This window comes from Watersipora subatra, chromosome 4, assembly GCF_963576615.1.
Source record: "Watersipora subatra chromosome 4, tzWatSuba1.1, whole genome shotgun sequence".
NCBI lineage: Eukaryota > Metazoa > Bryozoa > Gymnolaemata > Cheilostomatida > Watersiporidae > Watersipora > Watersipora subatra.
In genome coordinates this window covers 10185093-10200480 of record NC_088711.1, presented here as the reverse complement: position 1 = coordinate 10200480, position 15388 = coordinate 10185093, and the positions used below count along the sequence as shown (strand labels likewise).

At 36.7% G+C, this 15388-nt stretch overlaps 2 pseudogenes; both read right to left on the bottom strand.

Annotated features, from left to right (window-relative positions):
- Positions 1-220: 220 nt before the first annotated feature.
- Positions 221-15109, bottom strand: LOC137393899 (exonuclease 3'-5' domain-containing protein 2-like; annotated as a pseudogene).
- On the bottom strand, positions 8856-9601 carry LOC137392942 (uncharacterized; annotated as a pseudogene).
- Positions 15110-15388: the final 279 nt, after the last annotated feature.

Genomic DNA, 15388 nt, shown 5'->3' with positions numbered 1-15388 from the left:
TGAAAAGGTATTGCTTGTATGTTTAACTAGTCAGGCCTAAGCTATGGTAATGAAATAGGCTTTCAACAATTACCCTCTGGACTCAGCTAATACAGGCGTAGACTGGTGTAATATCAGCAATTGTACATTTGAACAACAATTTTGAAAACAGCAAAAGAAAATATTATTTTGTTCGCACGAAAAAATAACAAATTGTGAGATTCTTTACCTCTCAAATTTTTCATACAAAATCTTCTCCACAGCAAGGGATTGTCATTTTCAGATGATCATAATCTACACGCCAGAGTTCATGGAGGTTTTCTGGCTTCATTTTGTCAATGAACCTCTGTCTCCAGAGCTTCTCAAAATGCTGGAGTTGCCCTCTCTGACCCATATACTGTACAACTAAATATCCGTGAGAGGGAACGTCTCTCGCTATCACTCTAAAAGCAAAAGGTTCTTAACGTCATAGATGTCTGAATGAATAGGCCTAAAAAGGAGCCAAAGTAAGTCTTTCATCTGCTCACCGCTCATCGAGAGATGACGCTGACTCTATGTGCTCACGAGAAATATCATCCGTCTTGTAAAACTCTCTCAATATGCTTCTGCACTCCTCAACTCTACTGGCTGGAATTTTATCCATATATCCATTCAGAGTTCTAAAAGAAGCTGAGCCCACTGGACCAATTGTATTATACGATACGGCGTGACACCATGTAAGCCTGAATGAAGGACTCTGCATAAAAAATCTGTTATGATTAACAGAACAACAACAGATGCATTGGTGCACATGAACCGATGTGACTGACAGGTCAGATTCTAGAAAGACCCATAGCAATATGTTAGTGTTAACACGAGACTTCACCACGCAGGCTCCTTGAAATGCCGATAATCAATTGGCCATGTTCCAGGTAAGTACATGTATGTGCTCTTTACAAACAAAATCAAGTAAACATTTGACGAGAAACTACTCTCAGTTACAGTGTGCAGTAAGAAACGGTTTGTTGAGAGGCTAGTTAGTGCAGTCATGATATAGTAGTGATTGGCCATCCCTTCCGTTACCTACCCGGTATATTTATATAATGCGTACATTCATACTAATGAACATAGCCACATTATGCTATTCAATCCCATCGACATGTAATTCCAAATTCTAACCCGTGTTCACCATACCTTTCAATTCACAGACAGCTCTCAAAGCATACAGTTTACAACAAGTTCACATAACATCAGGTTTAAACACGTCCACATGGTATCCACTTTAAAGCATGCCCACATGGTATCCAGTTCACAACACATCCACATGCTATACAGAGTACAACACCTCTGCATGGCATCCAGTATATAACACGCCCACATGATATCCAATTACAAGGCAACTCTTAATTAAAGCATACAGTTTATGATGCCCTCAAGGTTTCCAGTTCATGCAACTTTTGCTTCACTGGGCCATCTGAACAGTCTCAACCACTGTGAATTTAATTGAGGGCACTTACCTCGCCGCACTTTTAACTTTCTTCAATTCTTGATTGACAGTTACTGCTCCAGTCGTATAGGGAGCATTACAGAGATCGGCAAAGTGCATCTTATACCGCTGATCTGAGATACCAGACTTTTGATGGCATAAAGCGCACAGGAGCACCACATCGTGAGAAGAATGCGACTTTAGAATTTCAGGGAAATGTCTACAGAATGAGAAAGAGCATAGAGAAATTACATTACATGAATAGAGTGCATGGACAGTCGGTAGTTATCACTCTTACCCGCTGCAGTTGGACTAAGCCTGTAGCAGCGCTCGACACCATAATAAACACAACTTAAGACACTAAGGCAGTACAAAGTTTACTATGTGAGAATACCGCAAATTCATCTTAGAAACTGCTTTCAGGAAACTTGAAATCCACTTATTTATTTTATGAGAATTTATTAAAATAATACACTTACTTCCTATACTCTCTAGGCACAATATTCTTTCTGAGAAAAGATTCATCAGCTCCGCATACAACGCAGATGTTTTCCTTACGAGATCGGTAGTAGTCTCTCTCAGTGGTCGGCCTTCCTCTTGGCTCAAACCTTAGCCTGATGACCAGCTCCTCTGCTCCCTCCTCCGACACTTTATCTAGACATTACAACACACTACAGATTGCTGGCTGATGTATTGCGCAGCAGTTAGCATTTCGAAGCAATTATAATAGGTTACCTGCGAGCTCCTTGTCACAATACCACTGCGCCTTCCTCACGTCACAAACGCAGAGCACCTGACCATCTGGAGCTTGCATCACACAATTACTGTACATAGCCTTAGAGCGGAGAGCGTTAGAAGAGATGCACTTGGACGAAGCCCGAATGGAAGGTGTTGATACAACTGATATGGCTGCAGTGCCAGGTGTAGGCTGAAGTGAACCAACAAAATCCTATTAGCCAATCAACTTATTTACATTTCCTTACAGCCAATCAACTCATTTACATTTTCTTTCAGTCAACCAACTCATCTAAATTTCCTTTCAGCCAATCAACTCAATTAGATTTCCTTTCAGCCAATCAACTCATTTACATTTCCTTTCAGCCAATCAACTCATTTACAGTTCCTTTCAGCCAATCAATTCATTTAGATTTTCTTTCAGCCAATCAACTCATTTACACTTCCTTTCAACCAATCAACTCATTTAGATTTTCTTTCAGCCAATCAACTCATTTACACTTCCTTTCAGCCAATCAACTCATTTAGATTTAACACCAGACCAACTCTGTTGTGTTGCTATACATACAGTTTCACGTATTTAACAATTGACCATTGAATACACGTGTTATATATACAGTGGTGATACAAATTATGGAACCGCCTCTAATTTTCGTTACATAGCAATGAATTCTGAGTTGTGTTTGTTTTTTCTACAATCAAAATTTTACATAACTACAAAAAATTATATATCATTTGAATCGTCACAATGTTGGCTTTTTGATAAACTTAAATTAAAACCACATCGTATTTTCTATAAAAATATTATTAGAGGTTTTTTGAAAGCTGTTAGAGAGTCACTGTACAGTTGTCATTTCTATTAAATAGTGCCTGACCAAAAGTCATAAAATAACATATTTCTTTTCTTTGAAATGGCTTTTATTGTGAATTAACTTAAAGACAAGGTATAGTAGCTTTAAAAAGAGCTGTTTTAGTCCTGAAAATGATCAATACTTGGTTGGCCAGCCTTTGTTGTCAATCACTGCTCGGCAGCGCCTGGGCATACTATCTGTCAGTGTCTGAAGCTCTTCAGGTGCCACTATTCGATGCCAGGATTGCACAATAAGCTCCATCAATCTTCTTTTATTAGTTGGTTTGTCTTTAGTTACAAGATTGCCTATTCTGCTCCACAAATTTTTCATTGGGTTAAGGTCTGGTGACTGAGAAGGCTAAGTCAGAGTGTTAACGTTATTGTCAGCAAACCACTTTTTTACTCTTCTGGCTGTGTGGCATGGAACATGATCTTGCTGAAACAGCCACTCTTTATCAAACAGACTTCAAGCAGATGGTATCATCACACTTTGTAGTACTCCACAATATTTTTCTGCATTCATCAAACCATCAACAAAACCTAATCTACCAGGACCAGCAGCGGAGAAACAACCCCACACCATCACTGAGGTGGGATGCTTTATCGTAGGTAAAATACATTCTGGTTTAAACTCTTCACCAGGTTTCCTTCTTACATAATTGTTGCCAGAGTGATTTTGCACAGTAAATGTGCCCTCATCGCTGAATAATACTGCTCTCCAGTCTTCTGGTGACCAATTCACATGATCTTTTGCCCATTGTAGACGAGCCTTTTTTTGCCGAGATGATAACAAAGGTTTTCTACGAGCTTTACAGCCTTGTAAGCCATTATTTCTCAATGATTTGCGAACAGTTGCTGGTGCTAACTCTGTACCTGTTGATTCTTTTAACTCACTGGCTAGCAGAGGACTGGTTAGATGTCTATCAACCAAAGAAAGTCTCACTAGGCGTCTGGTCACTCGATCTGTTGCTAGCTTTCTCCTTTCCCTACCAGCCCTTTCTTCAACTTGACCAGTTTCCTTCCATCTGCAGATTGTTGTAAACACACCTTTCTTAGAGCAATCTACCTGCCTTGCAATTTCCCTCTGCGATTTCCCTTGCTGATGAAAGTGAATTATTACAGCACGCTTTTCTTTCGTGAGATGTTGAGGCATGATGATGAAGTTGTTAAAATGACTTTTACCGAGAGCAGGACTTTTCAATACTACTTGGGTTACGTTGCGTAATGCACGGCGTCTCACTTAATGCAATTGTTGTCTTAGATGATTGTTAAACTGAGCAGATCAAAGAATTCGGAAATTCTAGACATCATTCACCAGACTACTGTTTTTGAAAAAATTGACTTGTTATGAGACACCCTGACTAGTTGCACTTTTAACTGCACTAGCGATGGAATTATGTTTGGATGCAGAAAAAAATTAAACATTGCGACAGCTGATAAAATTCCCTTTCTAATGATATGTAACTTTTAATATCTGGACTGAATATAACTAATATGAGAACTATTATAGCGCATTATTTAGTAAAACTCAAAGGCGGTTCCATAATTTGTATCACCACTGTATATGGCTTGATAAGATGTGTTGAGTAGCTAGCCAATTTCAAGATAGACAAACCACTCTGCTGCTTTCTTCCTGAACAGCTAAACCGCCGTAAACACACCGGTATTATTCTAGTTCAGCTGACAGCATCAAGGAAATGACTAAGCAGATAAAGTAAAAGAAGCTGATATCAAGACAACTACCAATGTGAATCTGAACCATAAACATACCATACATAAAAGTAAATATTACATCTGCTACGTAATACAATCGACAATATATTTTATTCAAAAGAAAAACTAGCTACAAAATGCGGCGCAAAGTCATATTCTCTTTTCGCATACCTTGTCATCAGTTAACATGGAAGACTATTCATTATTCACAATATTTCTGTATGTTTGAATTATCAGCTTTATATATTTTAATACAAATTGAATTATTATGAATCAGGTAACGTAATTATATAAAAATATAAAACATGCTCAGAAATGTAACAAAATTTAACTCGACTATTTGACTGCAAGATGTTGTAAATAAAATAAAATATTGATAAGTAATTTAATGACTATTTATCCTGCAGACATCTGTGAGCACTGAATGACCAAATGAAGAATACTCACGCTGCCGGCCTTGTAGCGGAGGTCTATGATGCCATGGCACATGGGCAGGGCTCGTGTCTGTATTGCGCAAATTGCTTTGGCCTCATTTTCCCACATGAGAGATGTAAGCTTCAATGCCACGAGACACATGAATATGGCGAGTCCTGATTGAGAGTCTTTGGCTGCATAGCAACTCTACAAGGTCAAGGAGGATGCGGCCTGTGTGAATTCATATGACTTTTGCTAGTGCATATACATACAACTAACAACACCAAAACTGAAGAGTATTAAGGTGTGGCACGGAAACGTCAAAATTGAGACAAGTCTAGTCTTGCTCAGTTTTTTCTTTACAAGTTAAGACAGTGAAAGATGTTTTACGCATGTATATATATATACTATATCAGAGAAAAGTATTTTAAACACTCTACGTCAAACATTTACTTGATTATATTGGCTAACTGTTGCTGGTTTTTTGTTTTGATTTAAGATTGTTGTATGGCCTAATTTGAACAAAAATTTGTTTGAAATAAAATTATTGCCAATCTATATATTTCTCAAAGTTTGTCTTTGTGTTTGTCAAGCTATAGCTATTAAAATCTTGGAATAAAGAATCCTTATCACAGATGATTGGATCTCGGACTACTCAATCACCAGTCCAATTCCTTACCAATTAAGCCACACGAGCCTGATGGACTTATTGAGCAATATAAGTCGTTATATGAATGCAAATACACTACAGCTTTCCGTTACGACGCAACATCAAGGAGAGCAGTAGCTAGTGTAATTTTATGCATACTCAATCATTAGAGAGCAAGTAGTTAGCTCTTATTAGTAAGCTTACTCAAATTATCCATTGACAATGTACCAGGCTAATAGCAAGTGGCAGGCAACTCTCATTACCTCTCATTGTTTATAAGCTGATTTTTAATACCGGGCAACGCCGGATAGCACAGCTAATATATATATATATATATATACTCATGCTACAGACAGTACTGTCTCGGCTAATGAAGCCTCATCAGTGCAACTCAGTGCAGGCAAGGGACACAAATCCCATTACTAATGAGAGTTGACTTTCTGCCATGAAACAAGTGAGCTGCCTCACAGACTTGAAGAAAGTCAATGTGCTGACACCAAAAAGCTCAAATCACAATGGTGATGAGCTATGCACGAAGGCTAATAGTGCTGCACTTCTTACTGAAAGCTCAACCGAACCAAAGGGAGCATATACTTTTATGGGTTTTATGGTATATATTTATATTGTATATATGTATATATATTGTATATATATATATACCATAAAACCTCTAATTGAACGACAAGGCGCTCTACTTTTCAACCCTTCCTCTCTAGTAGTGGTCAATTGAAAGTGGCGTTCAAATAGAGGCTGGCGTTTTATTTCTCAAATGGCTCCTCAGAATTTTGGGAAGATAAATTTAGCTCTGTTTCGGACGAAACAAATATCACCTATATTTTGCCCTCTTCTTCCGGTAGAGCAATGTTAAAACTTCTGGATGCAATAAATCTGCTAATTTACCTTTAACTTGCCAAAGATTTCTAAATAAAATACGCATTGGGAAGCCGAAGGATATCTCTACCAGTTATTATCTATTGCTTGCAAGTGATCTATGATCTATATTATAGCCTGTGCCTTGCTTCGCGATTTGTTGGCGCTTTCAATTTTTTGTTCCGATCTAAATTTAAAGGCATATTTTTATTTTATATTTATATTTACCAATGTTGAATAAAATCTCATTGCACTCATTAATATGTTTGCTATAGTTTGCAGCCAACGTTAGCTTTTTATATGCTATAGAAGAGGTGCTACGAGCGTCAATCCATTGTAAGCTGTGTTAAGATAACTGCAAGAATGCTTATTAAATAATATGATATAAATCTGCGAATTTATAAATTATATAACGATAATCGATCAAATGCTACAAACATATATACTCATGAACACGTGACATAAATGAACCATACTTATATTACATGCAGAAACAAAAGTTAACATTTTTAAAACAAAGATATTTGCATCGTTTGATCAAATAGCTGCGTTCTGACTGTTGCTTTCGATGGCATGTGTTTCTTCTGGTTGTCCAATGCCTTTTACAATGTCTTCTAAACTCAACTTTTCCTTTGCACTACTGAACTAGTCGATATTAGCGTCCAAACAATTTTTTGGCAGAGCAATACTTTTACCCGTTGTAATTAGCACAAATGCAACGCGTAAAAGTTTTGCTCGCTAAACACAACCTTCACCCTAAAACTAGTCATTCATCTACCATCGTAAATGTAAACTGTTTTTTATATACATGTACTTCGAAGTATCAAGATGGCGTTAAACAAGGAACTACTATTAGCCTGTGGCAGTTATTGATTATTTCTATGGTATTGTTTTTTAAAACTTTGGCAAAAGATATCCTAAAAGTTTTGGAATTGGACAACGAGAGAATTAACTGTTATTAATGTAAACGATGAATTATTAATACGATTTTGTGGACACTATTCTACTGATCAATTGATATAATGGGCTCGTAAAGATCAAATAATGTCAACGGCCGTCTAATGGAAGTGGCGTTCAAATAGAGGTAGCGTTAATTAGAGGTCTTACGGTATATATATATACCTGTATATATAAAATAGATATATATTTATATATATATATATATATATATATATATATATATATATATATATAATAGATACATGTATATTAGGAGGTGAACGCAATCACTGCAAATTTAAACTAGTGGTGCATTTGACTATTACCTTAAGATCAAACTGTTGGAAAATCAATTTCTCAAAACGAGTGATGTGCTGATCATTAGAGATTTCTAACACTTATAAATTAGCTACCAGAGAAGGCCATTATAAAAACTAATAACAGCGCATCTTGCAATCGCACTAAAAGTGTACCAAGGAATTCATAACACAGAGTGAATGAACTACAGTAAATATCATTCTGCTTATGAGAGTCACCATGCTGTGTGGTAGCTGTTCTTGCTCCCAATCTCCGCATCTTAGCTGATTGGATTTGTTCAAGGAGATTCCAGCAACCTCTTGAGCTAGGCTTTAAGGCCACCTTTGTTCCTACATGAACACAGTTGTGGAAAAACTATTCTCAACCAAGACGTAACAAATAGGAACAATAACGATGAAAACAAATAGCATATTCCACTCACCAGGATTTTTTATACCTGCCAGCCACATATCGGAGGTCGACACAGCCAAACATAGACATCAGGTAATCTGAGAAAAGCTTATCTCTGTCATCCATGACTCCCACACCTACTTTGAGAATTCTAAAAACAAACCAGCACAATATCTGTTAAAAATCTGCTTATATGTATCAGAAAGACAAGAATACAAATATATTTGTTCATGCACAAGAATTCCTACAAGCTAGTTGCTCCTAATATGCATGCAAAGGGTGGATAACTTCTAAAGCTGACAAAAGATATTTTTTTAAGGAGGCAATGCGCTATCGGGTGTCATGAATGTTGCATCTATGATATAAAACAATTGTATAACAATATATTGATGACAACAATACAAATCTATGAGACATCTTGAATCGAGGCTATTCAGCAAGCCTTCTGCTCAAGCTTGGAGTCTGCAGAAAACATTTGAAATGTCTAATATGACCTGGTAACACAGCCATGTAGTTGTAATCAGTAGATGTAGTCAGTACGATGTAGTCAGTACAATGTAGTCATTGCCATGTAGTCAGTACAATGTAGTCATTACGATGTAGTCAGTACGATGTAGTCAGTACGATGTAGTCATTACGATGTAATCAGCAGATGTAGTCAGTACAATGTAGTCAGTGCGATGTAGTCAGTACGATGTAGTCAGTACGATGTAGTCATTGCAATGTAGTCAGTATGATGTAGTCAGTACGATGTAGTCAGTACGATGTAGTCATTACGATGTAGTCAGTACGATGTAGTCAGTGCGATGTAGTCAGTGCGATGTAGTCAGTACAATGTAGTCAGTACGATGTAATCATTGCAATGTAGTCAGTACGATGTAGTCAGTACGATGTAGTCAGTCAATGTAGTCAGTATGATGTAGTCAGTACAATGTAGTCAGTACGATGTAATCAGTACGATGTAGTCAGTACGACGTAGTCAGTACGATGTATTCAGTACGATGTAGTCATTACGATGTAGTCAGTACAATGTAGTCAGTACGATGTAGTCAGTCAATGTAGTCAGTCAATGTAGTCAGTACGATGTAGTCAGTGCGATGTAGTCAGTCAATGTAGTCAGAACGATGTAGTCAGTACGATGTAGTCAGTGCGATGTAGTCAGTCAATGTAGTCAGTACGATGTAGTCAGTAGATGTAGTCAGTACAATGTAGTCAGTACGATGTAGTCAGTACAATGTAGTCATTGCCATGTAGTCAGTACAATGTAGTCAGTGCGATGTAGTCAGTACGATGTAGTCAGTACGATGTAGTCATTGCAATGTAGTCAGTATGATGTAGTCAGTACGATGTAGTCAGTACGATGTAGTCATTACGATGTAGTCAGTACGATGTAGTCAGTGCGATGTAGTCAGTGCAATGTAGTCAGTACAATGTAGTCAGTACGATGTAATCATTGCAATGTAGTCAGTACGATGTAGTCAGTACGATGTAGTCAGTCAATGTAGTCAGTATGATGTAGTCAGTACAATGTAGTCAGTACGATGTAGTCAGTCAATGTAGTCAGTGTGATGTAGTCAGTCAATGTAGTCAGTGCAATGTAATCAGTACAATGTAGTCTGTACAATGTAGTCAGTGCAATGTAGTCAGTACGATGTAGTCAGTGCGATGTAGTCAGTACGATGTAGTCATTGCAATGTAGTCAGTACAATATAGTCATTACGATGTAGTCAGTGCAATGTAGTCAGTACGATGTAGTCAGTCAATGTAGTCAGTGCGATGTAGTCAGTCAATGTAGTCAGTGCAATGTAATCAGTACGATGTAGTCAGTACGATGCAGTCAGTACGATGTAGTCAGTGCGATGTAGTCAGTGCAATGTAGTCAGTACAATGTAGTCAGTACGATGTAATCATTGCAATGTAGTCAGTACGATGTAGTCAGTACGATGTAGTCAGTGCGATGTAGTCAGTGCAATGTAGTCAGTACAATGTAGTCAGTACGATGTAATCATTGCAATGTAGTCAGTACGATGTAGTCAGTACGATGTAGTCAGTGCAATGTAGTCAGTCAATGTAGTCAGTACAATGTAGTCAGTGCGATGTAGTCAGTCAATGTAGTCAGTGCAATGTAATCAGTCAATGTAGTCAGTGCAATGTAATCAGTACAATGTAGTCAGTACGATGTAGTCAGTGCGATGTAGTCAGTACGATATAGTCAGTCAATGTAGTCAGTACAATGTAGTCAGTGCGATGTAGTCAGTCAATGTAGTCAGTGCAATATAATCAGTACAATGTAGTCAGTACGATGTAGTCAGTACGATGTAGTCAGTACAATGTAGTCAGTGCAATGTAGTCAGTCAATGTAGTCAGTGCGACGTAGTCAGTACGATGTAGTCAGTGCGATGTAGTCAGTACGATGTAGTCAGTACGATGTAGTCAGTACGATGTAGTATGTACGATGTAGTCAGTACGATGTAGTCAGTACGATGTAGTCAATGCGATGTAGTTGGTGCAATGTACTAAAATTAAAATCAATGTAGATGATCCCAAACTAGCGTAGAGAAATAGGGGTAAACTCAATAGACACTATCCTAACTTACATGTACATGGATAGAGATTAATGTCTTACGTTTTGTCTTCGATGAGAGCAATTAAAGAACCAGGAATGTGTAGAGTAAATAAGTGCAACCTAACCAGGGCTGTGCAATGCAACGTGGACAACTGTAGCATTGACACAGGTTTTCTTTTTTTTCCTTTTGTGACCCACTCACAATCCATTCCAATCACCTGGTAAAAGTTGTGTGAAATGTATTCACTATGTGAAAAAATGGAACAGAGCTTATTTCCCTAGTAGTTTTTTATGAGTTAATTAAAAGATAAATTATTAAAAGGACACTTTATATCTAAACATGAATCTAGTCACATAGTAACAGATATTCATTTCCAGGATTTTTAAAAATATTTGCATCACAACCAAAGCAAGTGCTCCAGTCTATCTAAGCTATGTTCTCACAAATGTTTGACAACCGATATTCAAAGCAAATAAGAATTACTGTACACTGATAATAATAATAATAATACACTGATAGGCTAAAGGAATGAACATAAACACTTCAAAGGGTTAATGTTAACATTGCTAGAATGAACATAAACACTTCAAAGGGTTAATGTTAACATTGCTAGAATGAACACCAGCAGCTTTATCATTTAACATTTATTCTGAAACATTGACATTCAATACCAGGTGTAGCATGTAAATATTCATTCAATAACTTTATCTCATTCTTTTCAGACCAGTTTATGATAGAGGGGAATTACCTCCTCTTACCCTTTGTCAATACAATTGCACTATAAACTATACTCATGCTTATCAAAATATTAGTTATATACTATCACATTGAATTCACAAATTTTATCAAGATGATTTGACAAAAAGGATGGAAGAAAATTTTTAGAAATGTAGAGCAGTATCTAAAAGGAAATGATGACAGAACAGCATTAACGTATCACTTGAAATTATCTACGCCGTGTTAGCACGGCTGATAGATGTAACAGAACAATCATTGTCGATGTAACAAACCAAATTCGTAAATAAGATGATGAAGTTGATACTAAGTTTATCTTTGATTATTGTAATGGTGAGATTATTACTGGCAAGGCAGCAAGATGGTTGCACCAGCATTTTAATCCTCAGCAATAAATTAATTTGGAGCATGCAAAAATACCATTTTACAGCGTCAATGACTTCATAATAAAGAGAGACTAATTGCGCCGATGGCATAAATAAGGTACAAGAAAGGGAGTTTTGCAGAATGATACACAAATATGATTCTAAAAATATGACAGAAATATTTAAAGGTTGACTTGCAACAAAATTTACATTTTAGTTGTTTGGTATCAAAAAAATTCACCATGTCTTACTCTGCTGCGTCGTAGGTGCAAAATATGTGAAAATGTGATCACAAGCTTTTAAAAGCTCAAAAACGAACAGTTAATCACAGCCATCACAAAAACGCCGTAGATTGGAATCTGTTTCCAAAACGGCTCAAATGGGACGTAGTTGAACACGACGGCTTCTGTTCACACTTTCATGCAACCTCATTCGTCAAAATATTTTCACAAATATACTTCATTCATTCAATAAAACCATGTCTATTGTTCTTACGCATCTGTTTCATTATTGTTGTAATGCTGTCACTTTGAGCACTGATATCTCAAAACCCACTGTAAAAATTCGTTTAATTTTTTAACCTTAGCTCGAAGGAGTGCATATCATCCTCTGATAAACATGATGAGCCTGTTGGTCACCTGTGATAGTCGAAAAATGCTGCAGACATTATTCGCGCTGTTTGGCAGGAAGTATGGGCCACATGATCAGATTACGACTAGACGATTAGACCAAGTCGAAACAAAACTGTAAAGGAGCGAGCATCTATATTTAATACGGGTTCTCCGGTAGAACCCAAAGTGTTTGTCATAAACTAGTGCTACGAGAAGTTTTATATTAAGCCTTTCAATGGCCTTTCAATCCACATGATAACATCACATGTCAAAACAATAACCAAATTGTTTGAGTACATCAGAGAAATAAATTGATTCCAATCTACAGCGTTTTCGTGATGGCTGTGATTAACTGTTTGTTATTGAGCTTTTAAAAGCTTGTAATCACGTTTCCACATATTTTGCACCTACAACACAACAGAGTAAGACATGGTGAATCTTTTGATACCAAACAACTGTAATGTGAATTTTTTGTCAACCTTTAAAATGAATGCATGTACATTTTATATATTCAATAGGCATTCATGCCACTTTTCATCTGTTTAACCCAAACTAAGAACTTGGTGTATTCAGCTTAAACCCTTGGTACAAACTTTCAGTGATGATCTTTAGCTTAAACAGCAGTTTTAAATCGAATAAGAACAAATGTCAGTATGAGGCACTTGTTGCAAACACTAAGCAAAATGCCTTGAAAAAAGCTCTGCAGTAGCTTCTCATGCTGCTATATTGTAACGCAAATGAACCAGGTGGCAGCAAGCATTTTGGCATAAAGCTTGTTTTAGACCAGCAATGGAACCTTATACCCAATTGCGCCTACATCGATGGCATGATTATTTGTACTGCTATACTAAAAAGACGTATTTATTAAAACAAACATTGTCATCAAAAAATAACTCTGTCAAAGGTTAGCTGATGTAATGCTTAAATTTGATGAACTATGTGAGAGTGTTTATTTTTAAAATAGAAGAAAAGTGTAGGCATAAATACATCAACAGAACTGGGCAAATTTTCTTGACAACGTAATTTGATTAACAACTCTTACGCATAGGCGAGGTATGGCGAAAGAGTAAAATTACTATTGCGTTAAAAAGGCGGGTATCCAATAAGGAAAAGGGTAAAACCATTTGAAATAATTTTATCACCTTGAGAGTGGCGAGATCCTCACATATCAGTGTGTAAGCTCGGTCCCAGTCGCATTCTGACTCAACAAGAATAACTTCTGATTGCTCGATGCAATCCTTGCAGAAAGATTTTACCTTATCATAAATATCACTTTGAATATCTTGTACGGCTGGTTTGCCTTGTTTTCGTTTTGTTCTTTGAAACAAATAATAGATTAATAAGCCATCAAATCATCAACAGTTGAATGGTAATAAATAGTAACAATAGAAACTCTCAATATTATGTAAAGCATACGCAATGCAGCTAACTGCAGCAATTTTAAAGAACACCATCGACGTGAGATATTGTGGTTGATGTTTCATCCAACAATCTTACATTATATGATAAACCAAAGTATGAAGATAAATGCATATATTGAGTCTTACATACATGATGAACAACTTGTATCAAGCAACAAAAGAAACTGATTTTGTCTATCAACTCTTCATAAATACACGTAGTTTTGAAATAGCTAAACTTTAACAGCAGCCATTAATACTATTACTGACTCATGTGTTCATGTTTCAGAACAAGCCCAGGTACAATTGGTAAATATACCTCCAGCAGCCAAGAGTGTTGCAGTCGCAAAGCTTTTCTGCAAAAGGCTGTTTCCAGTCATGCCTGGTTCCCGATTCAAGTCAAGAAAACAACAAGAAACAGATATGAGGAATATTTCGTCTCCAGCAAATACCATGTTCATGTCTCACCTTTACTCTTGTCTTCAGAATGAAATACTTAAATTGTAGCGATTTGCTGACAAACAGAAGACAATCAAGATGATGACTAATGAGCGAAATTATGACACATATGAATTCAGACAATACTTTAGACGGCTCATTTATGCGAAAGAATGCTTAATTTATATACATATATCTCGGTTGATTCATTAATCTAACAGTTTTACCAAAAATTGTATTGTGAAATCCCACAACGAATGCATGCATATTATCATATATTGCTCTGTATTAAAAACAACAGGGTGTAAATTTAATGTTTTCTACCACATAGAATACACCCCAAACATTATTGTACAATTTTTATTTACAATACGCATCTTTGCTTTAGAATATAGAACAAACAGTTATTGTTAGATTTGGCAGCGGTCCACTATCCTAATTGCTGTTATCATATGCTCTTGCCTTGCATGTGTATTTTAGATATTGGTATAACAAAGATTTATGCTAATTTTCTTCACTTTCTTCTCCTTGCTTGCAAAGTGCTATCCCCAAAAAACACCCAAATCTGTAAATCCTTTGAGAATATTAATACCACCTTTTGGAACAATCATCAAGCATAGGCCCACTAGTAGCTAATTCAAGTCTATAAAAAATTACTCTCGAGTTGACATTATTTCACTGAAACATAAACGGCTTTTCTGGATGCATATGCCTGATGGTAAAGACTCACATAGAAAGTATGAGTAGATATAACTATTAGGTAAGTAGCTTCACGTAATATCTGAGTTACACTAGTTAAAATTTCCAAATACTAATTTGCTCTGCTAGAACAGGCATTTGAAATATATCGTGGTATACACCATCGCAAAAGTTGTAGAGCTAAATAAGAAGATGGAGACTTAACATCTAGGTGGTCGAGCTGGTCGGATGGATCTTGGTGATAACGTAAA